This window comes from Phyllopteryx taeniolatus, chromosome 20 (genome assembly GCF_024500385.1).
Source record: "Phyllopteryx taeniolatus isolate TA_2022b chromosome 20, UOR_Ptae_1.2, whole genome shotgun sequence".
NCBI lineage: Eukaryota > Metazoa > Chordata > Actinopteri > Syngnathiformes > Syngnathidae > Phyllopteryx > Phyllopteryx taeniolatus.
Window position 1 is genome coordinate 11315935 of NC_084521.1, and position 15161 is coordinate 11331095.

Sequence of the window (15161 nt, forward strand, 5' to 3'; positions counted from 1 at the left end):
CCTAAAGCTAGCTAACAAAATTTGCAATGACCATGTTTGTATGTTAAACATTTGACAAAAACTATGTTTGTGCAGGCGGCACGGTGGCCGACTGGTTAGAGCGTCAGCCTCACAGTTCTGAGGACTCAGGTTCAATCCCCGGCCCCGCCTGTGTGGAGTTTGCATGTTCTCCCCGTGCCTGCGTGGGTTTTCTCCGGGTACTCCGGTTTCCTCCCACATCCCCAAAACAAGCATGAATTGGAGACTCTAAATTGCCCGTAGGCATGACTGTGAGTGTGAATGGTTGTTTGTTCCTATGTGCCCTGCGATTGGCTGGCAACCAGTTCAGGGTCTACCCCGCCTCCTGCCCGATGACAGCTGGGATAGGCTCCAGCACGCCCGCGACCCTAGTGAGGAGAAGCGGCTCAGAAAATGGATGGATGGATATGTTTGTGCACAGTACCTAAAGAGGGGGACATACTGTTTAGTATGAAGTACCTAAAATGACCACTAGATAGAGCTGTCACAATAAGTAGAGCGCATGAAGCACTTGCATAGTGAATGGTGTGCTCCTCAGCAGCTTTGTGTAGTGGGGGTAGTAATAGGAGTAGTACGAGTAGTAGTAGTAAGTGTAGGAGTAGTTTCTTTTGTTGAACCAATATCCATATTTGTAATATGTAGGCTTAAAGTATAAACTGATGTTTTGAATGAAAACTTAATAAAAATCTGCATATCAAAGTATATATAAACTATATAAAATCTCAGATGAAATTATAAACAGGAAAAATTTTAATTCTTTACTGAAAAGGTGGGAAGCATTTATGACCTTATTAACCCTGAGGTGGGAAATGCAAACAGTGTGGCAAGCGACCAATGTGCCATTCAAAAAGCAATGTATTTATGATCTGCATCATCCTTGTTTAACACCTACTCTCCTGGCCCATATCCTTCTTCTGGTTTTCATACAAGAAAGCAGCTCATTGTCTCTCACTGACCCATTAACAAGGAGAGAAGGCCGCAGTCGGTGTCAGTCACCACTCACACATTCCTCTCTCAGCAATATTCATTAGCATGACGGGTAGTAGTCATGAATTAAAATTTCATCCATCCCAGTGGGGGGTGGGCAGGGGGGTAGGGAATTCAATATCATATGAGGACAAATACAAATGGATGGTAATGCAGTGAATGAAAACAATGTTCTCATGAAAAATAAAATATGGTTTGCTCCTTTATTTAAGACATCAGCACACGGGTTGTCTATACTTATACTGTACGTATCCTGACATTAATCTGAGGATAGTGGATTTGTGCAGCAATGCAAGACAGGGAGAGAACAGCAGCTAGAAATAAACTTCACTAATCTGTAGGTCTATAAAATTTCAGTGTTGCGTGGTAACCTTCATGCTGTCGAGCTATTAATAGAGTGAATTATACTACCTGTGGAATGTACAGGTAGGGATGGGATATAATATACTGTACATACATACATAGAGTGCGTATAGACAGTAGATACATATTGATACACAGGCCAAGTCGAGTATACTCTACAAGGTGCATGTTTCCGCACACATGCAACAAGAATCTGTGCTTTGTATGTGTGTCAACAGCATGCTTTGTATGGAAGTCGGCTCATTAACAGATGCATCATTAATAGAGTTGAGAAGACAATAGAGAGGTGTGGCAGAAAAAAAAAGAGAGCAAAGAAAGTAGGACAGAATTTTAATACATTCGACTATAAGGGCCAGAGAAGTTCTTCTTCTTCTTCTTCTCGGTATTTGTACAAATTTATTTCATAATGATGTTAAATGACATAATTCCCTATAATTTTTCTGGATACTAGTCAATTGTGTTTGTCCCACTTGGAATAAATCCACAGTAAAAAAAATAAAATAAAATAAAAAAAAATAAATAAATTCCACTCCTCGGCATTCCAACCAGGGTGCCAAAATTCCTCTAGTGTTTACAAATGAAAAAAGATAATTTTGCAGAAAGCAAAATACAAACCAGTATTTGGCACATACCAAAATTGTGGTTCCTGGCCCATGAACAAATGCCCTCTGCACTCTTAAACCACTACCACTTTGCTCCCACCACGTGGATCCTCAAGGGAGTTATGATGAAAGCCAGTCATAATGACCCAGACCTGACCCTTTCAAGATACCCTAACGCAGATGGGCTGCAGCAGAGGGCAGCATAGATGTATAGCGCATAGGGCATACATGTAGCATGCATGAAGCAAGTATACTGTATGTCCATAGCAACACACCTCATACAGTTTCAATAAATACACAGATACTCTGGTAAAACAAACAAACAGTCGGACATCTGTAATGTAAATGGTAAATATCGAGACAATCAAGTAATCTATTACTGGACTAGGGAGAAAAAAAGAGGTAAAGTGGAATTGAACTGCGAACGAGGTCAGTGTTACTACTTGCGACTTCTCGGGCAATCAGTGTACTCTGACGAAGAAATCAACAATGACTGCATCCGTCGTGAATGTACAGTAAAAGGTCAATGAAATAATCAAATTTTATAAATTATAGATTTATTTATTGGTTTACCAGATACCGGCTATACAAGACCAGTAGTTCATAAACTGGACTCCAAAGGGGTCAGCTAGCTGTAGCTTTGAGGTCTGCAAAATAATTAGCAATATATTGTGTAATGACACAGACAAAATAAATTAATTACTCCTCCTTACCTTTGCGCCAATTAAAAGCTATGATTGTGACATATCACATAAATCTGACAATCTGATAATGGCTGTTACGATTATGAGGGGGTCCTTGGAAAAATATTCCCCACTGTAAGGGGTCCCTGGATCTAAAAGGTTTGAGAACCCCTATACGAGACAAGCTGTTCTTTGTACATGTGGAAGTTGATGTGACGATGCAGTTTATCGAAATAAAGACAGTAACTTGCTCAACTGTAACGGTGTTAAAAGGTTGCCAAAAAAGCTTTCAGTATGATTGATTATATTGTAATGCTATTTATCACGTGCATGTGTTGTTGTGCATGCATGCATTATTACAAACTGATCTCTAACTATTATTGGCATGCATATTACAACATTTAAGGTAATTTTTACAGGTCCATGTCAACAGGGATTGTTTGAAAAATAGAATAAACTAGAATGGAATAGAATAGAATAGCATTGCACTTTATTGTCACTATCACAGGAACAATAACAATAACAAATGTAGTCATTGTTGTGAAAACCAAAGGGGGAAAAAAATCATTACTTTTTTTACTAGGTCGTTGTGTTAACGTATCCACAATGTCTCACCCTGTGAGGCATGAGACAAGCATATTCTTTTATGGTGCTTGAGTTCATGGTTGTTGAACTTTCAACCTGATAATAACCTAACCCGTATGGAACAGGTCAAAACATGATACAGTATCAGCAAAGAGACAGAGAATAACTAAAGCTTCCAAGGGAAATGGATAGAGGAAAAAAAAATCAACAGGATGAACCAATGGCATAAAAGGCAGGAAAGGGAACATTTATCTGCTCAATGTCCCCAACAGAAGGCCTCTGTCTTTGCACATCATTTAACACATTCCACCACCTTTCCATGATGTGGACATGATAATACTGAAAGCAAGGGTGTGTGTGTGTGTGTGTGTGTGTGTGTTTGTGTGTGTAAGTGTGTGCATTTCCTGGTATCCCTAATCATTTGCATGGGCTTTACATGGGTTGCTAGGAAAGTGAAAACTGGCACGAAGAGGGGGCGGAAAAAACAATGCGGCAATTGTGCATCCCTGAATTACGCCACAAAATCTAAATGAGTAACATTACTTAAATACCACGTGTCTTTGGGTGACTAAGGTCTAACAATGAGCCGGAAAGGGCCATCAGGGGACTCAACTGCAAACACACTCAGTCACTCAAATTAATCCGATGTTGGTGGAAGTCTGTTTGTCTCTATTGTCTCTATACACTCACACACTTTAGGCACCCAATTGCAACTCACCTCTCCGTGATTCTGCTGATGTCTGGCTCCCTTTTACATTGCTTATTTACAGTAGGTGCATTCTTTTCTTCACCACATTCCACGTGTTAGAGGAAGGAATATTGAGATCACAACATATTGACTCGTGATATCTCAAAGTATATAATCGATGCACCCCCAGACATTGCTCCTTTCACTAATTTAAGTACGTGGAGTTCCGCATTGAAAGTCTTTTTTTTTTTTTTTGACTTTTTAAGGTGATTGGAATCTCAGTACTATACAGCATTTTTGTCCATGCACTGTGAACCCCGAGTAGCTAAAAGACCAATGGAAATGTGTTTTATTACCTTTTGTTACTTTGTTTGCTATTGTTAAAAACTGAGAAAAAAAACTTGGCTTGCCCCGTTGTTTTAATTTGTTTAAAAACATGAAAAAATAAATGTGCACATACAACATACAGTGATGACTGTGAAATAATCATTTACATATTCAATGATAAGTCTATCTAGGTTGTGTTGTCGTTTTATAAAATACTTGGGGCCTGATTTACGAAGATCCCAAATAGCGGGTACTAATTTCGTGTTTGTGCTAAGAGATTGTGCATGCTGTTGGTGGGCGTGTTGCGCATGATCTACTAAAGGTTTGTGTATGCCAAAATGGGTACAAGTTGATTGCACACACAAACAGATGTGAAAGCTGATCCACTAACCGCTAACCAGGCATGCCCAGGCATCTGCCATACGGCCAAAATTGTGAGGAGTTCCCTTTGCAGGTTGTGGAAGGAATATATATATATAGATTAATTTAGCACGTACAATGTAATTTTTGAAACCTCCGACGAATTACACTGGTTAATATTGTGTCTTTAAATAGTGCGGTTGAAAGGCTGGTACAACCCTGGCTTACCAGCGTAGCGCAGGGAAAGTGAGAAGCAGAGAGGAGAATTTTTCCACTCATGCAATCATTTTTGAAAGGCCAATTTTTAATTGCAATGTTCCACAGTATATACCGCGGCTATAACGCGGTTCCAGTCAGACCTATTTGACAAGTCCACTGTATCACCGAATCAATTATTTTAGCGTTTTGCGACTTCATGTCACGATAGCTTAGCAATTAGCTCCCATCTTTCTCCTGTTAATTATTCCTCGTCCTCCCTTTGTGATCATGATCCTTGTCAGAAATAGAGCATATTTGCTGCCATGGAGGTGATGATTAGTGACTTATGCTGTGTTGACAATGGACGCGAAGCAAACGTTCGCCTCTGCGGCTCGGCATCGCATTTAGCCAAGTTAGCTGTAGATCTTAGGTAGCTGGGCCGGCGCATAATAGCGTGTAACAAGCATTCCCCTTAGTACCCATACAGCGGAAAGCAGCAAAGTCGGGCGACTGTTCAATGTGGACGTGCCATTATTTATTTATTCACTTTACAATATGGTGTTTGTGACCGCGCACTGGCTGCGGTTTTTGTTTGCATCATAACAAGATCCTGTTTCGGACATTTTATTTGGGTGACAAAAGACTTTCGGTCTAAAAATGAAATGCACGGTTGGCCCATTTCTGGCCGAAACATTTCAGAAGCTGCAATTTCACGGCATCACTAGTTTTTATGGTAGTATTAGGAGAGAAAATGTAGTTTTAGTATTCACTTAACTGTTTATTATGTATGCTACATGTGGTAAAAGACTGCAAAACATTTTCATTTTCAGTTAAATGGACTTTTTTGCGATATATACACTGTATTTACTGTATAGATGCCAATTCCCCCAATGTTATAATTTGTATCTTCACAGCCTAGTGATATCATCGTTATCGTTGTTGGAGAACACACATCCACCACTTCAGTATACAGCCTTTGTGACATGAACAAATATTCTCTGGTGGAGTTCATTTCATAATGTGTAGAGCAAAAAAAAAAAAAAAAAAACATTTTGCACACACTTTACTGTGAACTCATTTGACCCAGACTCTTAGTGACAGGGAAACTACTAATGGTAATGCAGCACTACCAGGGATACTTGTTTATTTCTGTGAATGACAGTAACACTGAGTCACTGAAGACTTCATTACACAACAACTCATTCACTGGTGAAGTTTATGGCTGCAGCTGGCTGCATCACTCTGAACTACAGATACATTTTCCACACTCTATTAAACCCAGTTGACCTAAAAGCCACCTTTGACGGTGATGGAAACATTACAAATGCTCAGAGGTAGCACATACAGTATGATCGACACACACACAGCGCAAATGCATACAGGTGAGAACAGAGATGCACTCAGTCACACAGATGAAGGCAGCATTTCTAACACCATTGCTGAGATTTATTTGTTTGAGTTAAGTGTCTTAGTTCAACCACAGTTGAAATGTTAGCAAGTCTGCAAAAGCCTTGAAAATAACATAAATACTATTAGACTTTACACCAATTTTATTGTTGTTTTATTGTAAACATGCCGCCGTTCTTTCGAATCATGCTCTAAAGTTTCGGTGTGGGTGAAGTAAATTAATTAAAAATAAAGTAATTTAATTACAGTAAGTTAGCATCCATTATTTCTGTCATGTTGTAATGTTGGTTTGACCAGACTGATTAGAATACACGATCTGACTAGAGCAGTGATTTCCAACCTTTATGGAGCCATGGAACATATTTTACAATTGAAAAATCTCACGGAAAACCAACAAACAAAAATGTCACAAAAAGTGGATACTTTAATTACTGTATTTACTTCCTGCCATCTAATAGAAGACCATTCATTTATTCTGTCTGTCACTATGCCTCACCGGCATAAATAGAGGAACAAAGATACAATATCTATTGTAAATGTAATTTTTTTAGAAATTCAGTACACAAGTATATACAGTAAATGAACAGGTCATTTAAATAGACACATTCCTCCATCATGTGATCGGATTGGTGATCAGTTATTGTTTTTTTAAACTTGCTGCTCGGTGATCGGCCCCAAAAATCCTGACCGTGTAAAGCCTAAATACTATATATAATGTTGGAATAACAAATGAATCATCACAAACCGTGTTTTCTGGCACAAAAATCTAATATACTGTACTTCAGAGACATGATGATTAATGTACTCCTTATTTCTCTAAAAAGCAGCTGTAAACCAAGACATGCAAGTAGAACCTCTGCTAAGCCAGTGTGTCTTGGGGGAAAACTAAATACTGCACTGGTTTCAATTATACACGATTCAACACTGCCAAATTGGGCTCGAAACAGATTGCTCCAAACAAGACTAGACAACCAATTGTCAAAATAATTTTGCAAGAGCTTTTGGAGTGAGCATGTAAAAAAATAAATAAAAGGCAAAATATTGGAACTGTTACGTTCCTGTGGTGGGAAACTGCCTTAAGGTTTTACAGGGCAGTGACATTCCAAGTCAAAGATTTTAATTCCAAACCAATTGTTTAGTCTGGATTTTTTTTCAGTATCAGATTTTCTTATTCTAAACAGAGTCTCTGGTCCATAAACCTGTGCATTCATTGATATGTGTAAGCATTATGACGAAAAGGAGATACACCACAACATACTGCATAAACAATTGCATCCATCCATCCATCCATCCATTTTCTGAGCCACTTCTCCTCACTAGGGTCGCAGGCGTGCTGGATCCTATCCCAGCTGTCATCGGGCAGGAGGCGGGGTACACCCTGAACTGGTTGCCAGCCAATCGCAGGGCACACAGGAACAAACAACCATTCGCACTCACAGTCATGCCTACGGGCAATTTAGAGTCTCCAATTCATGCATGTTTTTGGGATGTGGGAGGAAACCGGAGTACCCGGAGAAAACCCACGCAGGCACGGGGAGAACATGCAAACTCCACACAGGCGGGGCCGGGGATTGAACCCGGGTCCTCAGAACTGTGAGGCTGACGCTCTAACCAGTCGGCCACCGTGCCGCCCATAAACAATTGCAAAATATATAATTGTGAACCCTTGGGAATTACCTTATTTTTCGCATAAAATGGTCATACAATTGTAATCTGATCATCTAAGTAAGTCACAACAATTTTCTTAAACTAATGTGCCCTGCGGCTGGCTGGCAACCAGTTCAGGGTGGACCCCGCCTCTCGCCCAAAGATAGTTGGGATAGGCTCCAACACTCCCGCGACCCTTGTGAGGATAAGCAGCTCACAAAATGGATGGATGGATGGATGGATGGAATACCACACAAGCACGTTTCCATGTTTTCACTGAGTATAACATGTAGACATCATAGTGTAGGTATGTGAAGCCAATACGTTTTCCAGTTTGCATGTTCTCCCCGTGCCTGCATAGGTTTTCTCTAGTAACTTCCACAAACATGCATGGTAAGTTAACTGAAGACTTTCAATGGATGGATGGATGGATGGATGGACAATGTAATTTGCTCTAATTGCATTCAATGAGAAGCAAAGGACAAGACTAAAGGGTAGGCCTTGAGGTAAATGATTGCCTGTCCGTGAAAAGGCTTGTCCAATGTATGCAAACACACACAGTACACCCATACTTTCAATTTCAAATAGAAGTCTATTATGTGTATTTATCCCTATGTAAAGCATGTCTGATTTAGCTTATTGATAAAGGCAGAGTATCAACAGACAGCACCAGAAGGTCTATAGACCGTACTACAGGTCCTACATGGTGAATGACAGGCATTACTAGGTCTTCTGACATTTTTGTTTTGTCTTTTGTATTATTGTCTTTTTAAATTGATTTTTTTTTTATTATTAATTTGTGATATGGATCCCCCTGGGTCTGAAATAAAGAATAAAGAACAGTAAATTATAGGAAGAAGTAACATTATCTGAGGATCTTCATTCATATAAGGTCAGAGAGCACCACAAGTCTACAGACAGTATCGGGTGATCTACAGACGGATCAGAAGTTTCCCACACAAAATCAGAAGGAGATTCAGTAGTGGAGGGCCTACAGATAGTATCAGGTCTACAGAATGTCTGAAACAGTACTAGAGGGTCCTGACACAAGGTCTGCATGTGCTACAAGAAGACTTTACGCCGATCTGATCGATGTTATCGGCCGATAATTAGCATGTTATGCTGATCGGCTGATCAGCTTTTATGTCATAAATTGCCGATCCGATCAATGACGTCATCGATCGGCTCCGCACAAGACATTTAACTCCACGTCTTCATTGCGTATAAATCCAAAAGCTTGTTTATTTTTAGCCTTGTCACGTGTCTTGGTGTGCAGTACTGTAAGTATCTGACGGTCAATTTTTTCAATCTCGTGGGTGAAAAAAACACTTCGTCGGTGTGGGACTATTTTACGGTGTCTCAGACAAACAACACAAGTTAGTTTTGTCTTTTGCGCACAACTGAAGTACGTCGTGGGGAAAGTCCTCTAAATGCTTCAACACAACAAATTTGATCGAGCACCTGAAGAATGTACACGAGGAGCATGCTGCGTTCAAGCAACGCAGCGTGGGGTGTGGGGGGGAGTCAAACGGACTCGAACTCTGGACAACACCCGTCCATATAGCTGGGACAGTGAGAAAGTTAGAGTAAGCATGTGATTAACAGTATTTATTAAAGTAATTTAAACAGTAAGTTAGCACCCATTACTTCTGTCATGTAATGTTTCCCTCGGAGGGCCGTTATGACTTTAAACCCATATATAGTAAACGTATGATTGCCTCATATTACATATACAGTACACAAAAAACTAAACTACTTATTTTGAAAGGGGGATTAGTAACACAAAAATGCTTACAATATATTGTTATTAAAAGTGGAGACAATTTTGGTATTTTAGCAAGAAAAATGAAGTTGGCGCACATGATTTGCTTTCCCAGGCCACATAAAATGATGTGGTGGGCCGGATCTAGCCCCCGGGCCATGACCTTGACACTTGTGGTCTACAGGCAATATAGGAAGGGCAAATACCAGTAGCTCTACAGTGTGTGCAGGTCAGACATTATCAGAGGGTCTTTAACCATCAGGAAGTGTACTTGGAGACATTACCCGATGATCTACAGAAAGATCAGGAGGTTTCTAGGAGGAAATACAGTAGTGGAGGGTGTACAGACAGAATCAAGTTCAAAGAAAGACTTATGGGGTACACAGACAGTAACACAGGCTCTTCAGTCAATATCAAATGAGACAAAAACAGTTGAACTGAATGTGTACAAACAGTATCAGAGGGTCAAAGAGACTATCTACACAGGGGGTGACACGACACAGTAATAGTGTAAAGAGCAATACAAGACACTCCTTGAGATGCCACACATACACTACGGAATTTAGCCCATGAAGGAGTTTCTGCTGACTGACAAAACACAGGCCACTAATGAAAAGGCCCTCAAACAAATGGGCACTGTTTCAAAGGGCCCTTGGCCTCCATGAATGAATCATAAAGCACCCAACGTACAGAGATTGTCTGTTTTGTGCTGTTACTTTGAGCTTAGCTGTATGCTGTGGGCCGATGGCCTGGTTTTGTTCAGTACATTTCACTAAAACACTCCTATTATTAAAATATTCTGTCAGAAGAAATGCACTGCTCTTAAAGATCAGATTGATACAAGGTGAACTGAATTATTCAATTTTAAATTTGAGACATGCCTCTTCTGACCATAAAATCTGATTAATTTCAGTACAACTATTCAGAATCAAACCATTGCATCAACAAGATAAACACAATCAATTGGCGTTCACCCACAAACGCTTCTACATAATCAAAATAGGATCAAATGACATTAAGCAAATAACACCAATTTACGCTCAATGCCCTTAGATAAATTATAGTCTATATCTTATCTGGAATGGTTATTTTACTCTCACTCAAATTTATTTAAAAAGAAGGCACAAAAACATCAGACAGAAGTCTGGGTTTAACCCAGTGGGTTATGAGGACCAAGCTTCTTTTTTTATTATTCCAGGTGCACCAGGCATTCATCACCAAAATATCATAATCCATACTGATTGGAAAATGTGCATTTTACAGCGCTACTGAATGAAATTAGAGGCTTAGGTAAAGAGGTAAGAATAATCAATTCTTAGTTCAGTCTTGCCCTTAACTACACCCAAACTTTTACAAGCGCGATCACAGAATTCTCACCCAATACACCAAGACCTGCAGGGTTGCTGTGATTTGCTGGATAACTAAATATCAGTGAAGTTAACCCGCTACTTGTTAAAATTATACCGCTTCAATAAAAACTTATTTAACAGCTGCTAAAGTGTCATACAGATAGGTTCGTGTCCAAATTGAGTCACTTTCATTTTAAACTGTGTTGGGGGGTTTCGATCATGGGACGTCGCTTATCTTTGTCAACTATGGGCCTGTGAAGCCCTTTGAGACTTGTTTGAGATTAATGGCTATACAAATAAACTTGACATGGTATTTTTTTTATATATTCGCAAAAGCTTCCAAAAACAAAATCAATGACAAAAATTAACAAAGTGCCATAGCTCACATTGGACTGCAGCTATTCCCAGTAGGGATACTTATTATTAGCCAAGCGGTTAACATTTGAATCTGGATTAAAGTTGTTCCAAACTGATTTGCCTGAGGATACTAGACTGATTACCTATCCGATACCCCACTGATACAACATATTTTCATTCTTATACTGACAGCATCAGGCTCGATATATTTGCAAACATAATACAAAAAGAATGTTTGTGTATTCTCTGTGAGCTCACGCTAAACAAAGTGGCGGCGTAGTGTGTACTGAGAGAAATCCTTACACCTCTTTGGGGCTGGCAAAGGGATCACAACCAGTGTTGTTCATTCACTGTGACCCCCGCCAAGAACATTACATGAATCTCTCTGTCCCACAGTGGGAGTGGGCTCACAGTTTCATTGGGGACTCGCATCGGGGATTAGTGATACCGTGGAGTAATACAGTGATTAAGCAGGATGGGTATCTGAATGGATGGATGAACGGACATGAAACACACTTACACAGGGAAATAGTGAATGATGGAATTAATTAATGAAATGTTGATGAATGGGACAGTGTGTGGTTTAACATCATTCTAACACATCCCTCTTATATATGCTGCTCGAGCCATTTACATCATCGTAATAATAATAATAATGATAATCTGTTTTGCTTTGGCTTCCCTGGAAGAATGAAAAAAAAACAAACAATGAGCAAGCCCAAGTTAGAACTAGAGATATGATACTGTATTATTCAGCTAGTATTACTGAATTGCGCTGCTGCAACTGGATATTAGCACAGTATTCAGATTTCATATGTTGCCTAATTTAGATGGAATCAAAACACGTTCACCTTAATTTGTCTGGCATCTCAGATGTGTGAAACCCAGCAGATGATGTGAGCCAACGACAAGCTGATGCTCTTGAAAGTAAAACACAAAGTATAGCCTTGTTTCAACAAGGTTAATCACTTTTCAGTATTGATTTGTAAAGCCTGATCTGGCTTGCGTTTCCACTACAATGTATGTAAGCAGGATTGTAATTCTGTAGCTGCATCAGTTCATCCATTATGAACAAAGGCGTACCAAACCATTCAATCAACAGACAGCCATGTGTTCAGCTCATCAAGCATATCACTGTGACCAGAGAGAAAAACAGCAAAGGGGTACTGAAAAGTGGGGCAGTTTAGGCAGGCTATTTTAGAACTGTTTACAATGGAAATAAAATGCTTAGTGTACAGCTTGGTGCAAACATGGCTTATTGAGAGACAAAAAGACATCTGACAAACCCACTTTACAATCTTCTGTACCTGAATGACTACATTCCTACAGAAGCTGAAAGCTCATAGAATTCTACATTCCCACACATTGCTTGGCCAAGTTAGTGACCCTCCAAGCCAGGAATAAAACCTTTGGAATGTGAACAATGTAGGGAGCTTAGGAGACACCTGTAGAGACAACCAAAACATCAGGCAAACCTTGGCCATCGTCTGAGCCACTATATGACCTCCTCCCGAAGCTTGTCTGCCCCTGCTTCTGTCGAGTGTCCTACACTAATACGAATGAGACAACAACACTCCTGTCAGGTATCCAAAACAACAAACATAGAGCGAGTAGTCGCTCGGTCTGTAAAGACTTGGCTTGGAGACAGGAGAAGGGTCAGTTCAAGCCCACGGACCAAAGTATGGAAATTGGTCCTGGTTGCTGGAGGTGTCAGTCCATGCTTTTAAATGTACGATATCATGAATTGATGATGGTCTTGATGCTACTGCAAAATTAACTGGGCCGATTACTTCTTTCCTGAAGGGTTATGACAAAAGAATGTCAGACATTTGGATATCAATTTCTCAGTGATTGAACTGCTGTCCTGTTTTCCCACAACCACATTTCAGTTTGTGTGATGTCATTTTACAAGAAATTTTGACCTGATAAGAGCTACTAATTTACTTTATTGTTATGATTATTAATTACTAATTTACGTCTTTATAAAGGATTATGGACAACTCTTATGTAGATACACACTATCGTTAGGACTAAAAGCTGGTTTATTCCGTATTGTACCATCAGACAAAATTGTAAAAATGGTGTAAGACAAAACCCCACATGGATCCTGTTTAATTATTATATACGAACTGAAAGTATGTAAATGACTGAGTTGGGATGTGGGGGAGGCTGACCAAGTGCTGAGTTTTCAGCACTTGTGGTTTGGCGTGTCATGCTCCAGTCACTACACTTGACTTTACTGGGCGCAGTTACTTTTTTAAGGTCCAGATCCCTTCCACAATTTACAGTTGGTCATTGTAGATGTATGTGAGCTAAGTATTATGTTACAATGTAATGTGTTTGCAGTTTTGGTCAGATAGCTTACACTGTAGGACAGGTCATTTCGCATTAAAAACTGATATACATAAACACATACATGCTTTAGTACGTCTTGTAATCTTACTAATGTTTTAGCATTCATCAATCAACTTGAAATCAACAAAATGATGGCATGAAGGCAAGCATGAAGAGCTATATTTCGTCTGTACTTAACATAAAACGATCCCAGCCTTGTCAAATGATTGCATTTCAAAAACAAAACCAACGCGAACTTATTCTCTCACCGACTTTGGAAAGTAGTAAAATTTTGGAATATATCATAATACAATGTAGAATACTGCTACTTACTTTGTATTTGAGGTCGGAGTCGAATGGTGCCTCGGTATGCTGTATTCCAACCATTCTTTTGATAAGAAGTTTTTAGTTTCGACTTTAAAAAAACCCTGTGCTTTGGTCCTTCAGAACTCTTTTTTCCCACAACATTCAACGCGGGTATCTGCTAAAATTCCCTTCCAAAACGTTCTGTCTTGGCAGTGGCACTCGCCAAGGATACAATTATATTTCGGTTACTGATTTGGAAGCAGTTTGTTTATTTAGATACTACGGTCTGTGTTCAAAATGGGGAAGAACTTGCTGATCTGCGGTCTGTATCGTACAGGCGCTGGCAACAGGGACCGCCCCATCTCTTCGTTCATTGGCCCGTACCTTTAACAGGCGGGTTGTTTACTTAAATTCTTTATTTTCATTGGTGTGCTTTTATTAGCCAATCCGAGCCAAGCATCTTTGACATGAATTTGAATGTCATCGCGCTTGGGTGTACATTTTGTTTTCGTGCCTGATTCATAAAAATATTTTATGACTATGCTAATGAAGTATTAAATTCCTGCTCCCATGACAAATTATTGACATGATGTTTGACATAACTCGTGCTCTAAATACATATGGCTATGTGATATTGTGTCAGTTTCAAACCGGTGTAAAGACAGTTAGATGTCTCCCCCTAAAGGCTATGGAAAGAAAAGACGAGTGTGTGTGAGGGGGGAGAACGAAGGTGGAGACAGAAATACAAGCAATAGAAGTCTTCTATATGCTAAAGCATTTGAATATAATCCTTCAACCTTTTCCATAATTAATTAATATGTAACTATGTCATAACTGGCTTAGTAAAGTGGAATGATTAGCGATATCCATGGAACTCTTGGAGCAATGGCAAATATTGACCACCAGATGGCAGTGCACAACAAGTCACTGCTGAACATCAAAACGTGTAATTATAGCTCATGCCTATAAATTGACACTCTGGAATTATTTTAATAACTTAACAATACACTCGTCTAGGTGGCCAAACCTCACATGTGAAGAGTTGTAAGGTTATGATAGGAGTTTGACTCGAGTGTGTGAGTCATGTAGCTTCTGGAAGGGGGAGGAGAGACTCTTCCGGGTAGGGTTGCCAGGTTAGGTCTTTTTGTTACGTGTAAATGCTTCTCGGTTAAATGGTAGAACATGAAT

General features: G+C 39.6%; 1 protein-coding gene across 4 annotated transcripts in view; it reads right to left on the minus strand.

The window, feature by feature from the left end:
* The window catches only part of mpp7a (MAGUK p55 scaffold protein 7a), a 33497-nt gene extending 19237 nt beyond the window's left edge, over positions 1-14260 (minus strand). For 3 of the 4 annotated variants that reach the window (XM_061758398.1, XM_061758397.1, XM_061758394.1), the window contains exon 1: positions 14001-14260. The gene's annotated coding sequence lies outside the window, so the exon portion shown is untranslated. The remainder of the gene's footprint in view (positions 1-14000) is intronic. The other variant, XM_061758399.1, reaches the window with a different exon arrangement.
* Positions 14261-15161: the final 901 nt, after the last annotated feature.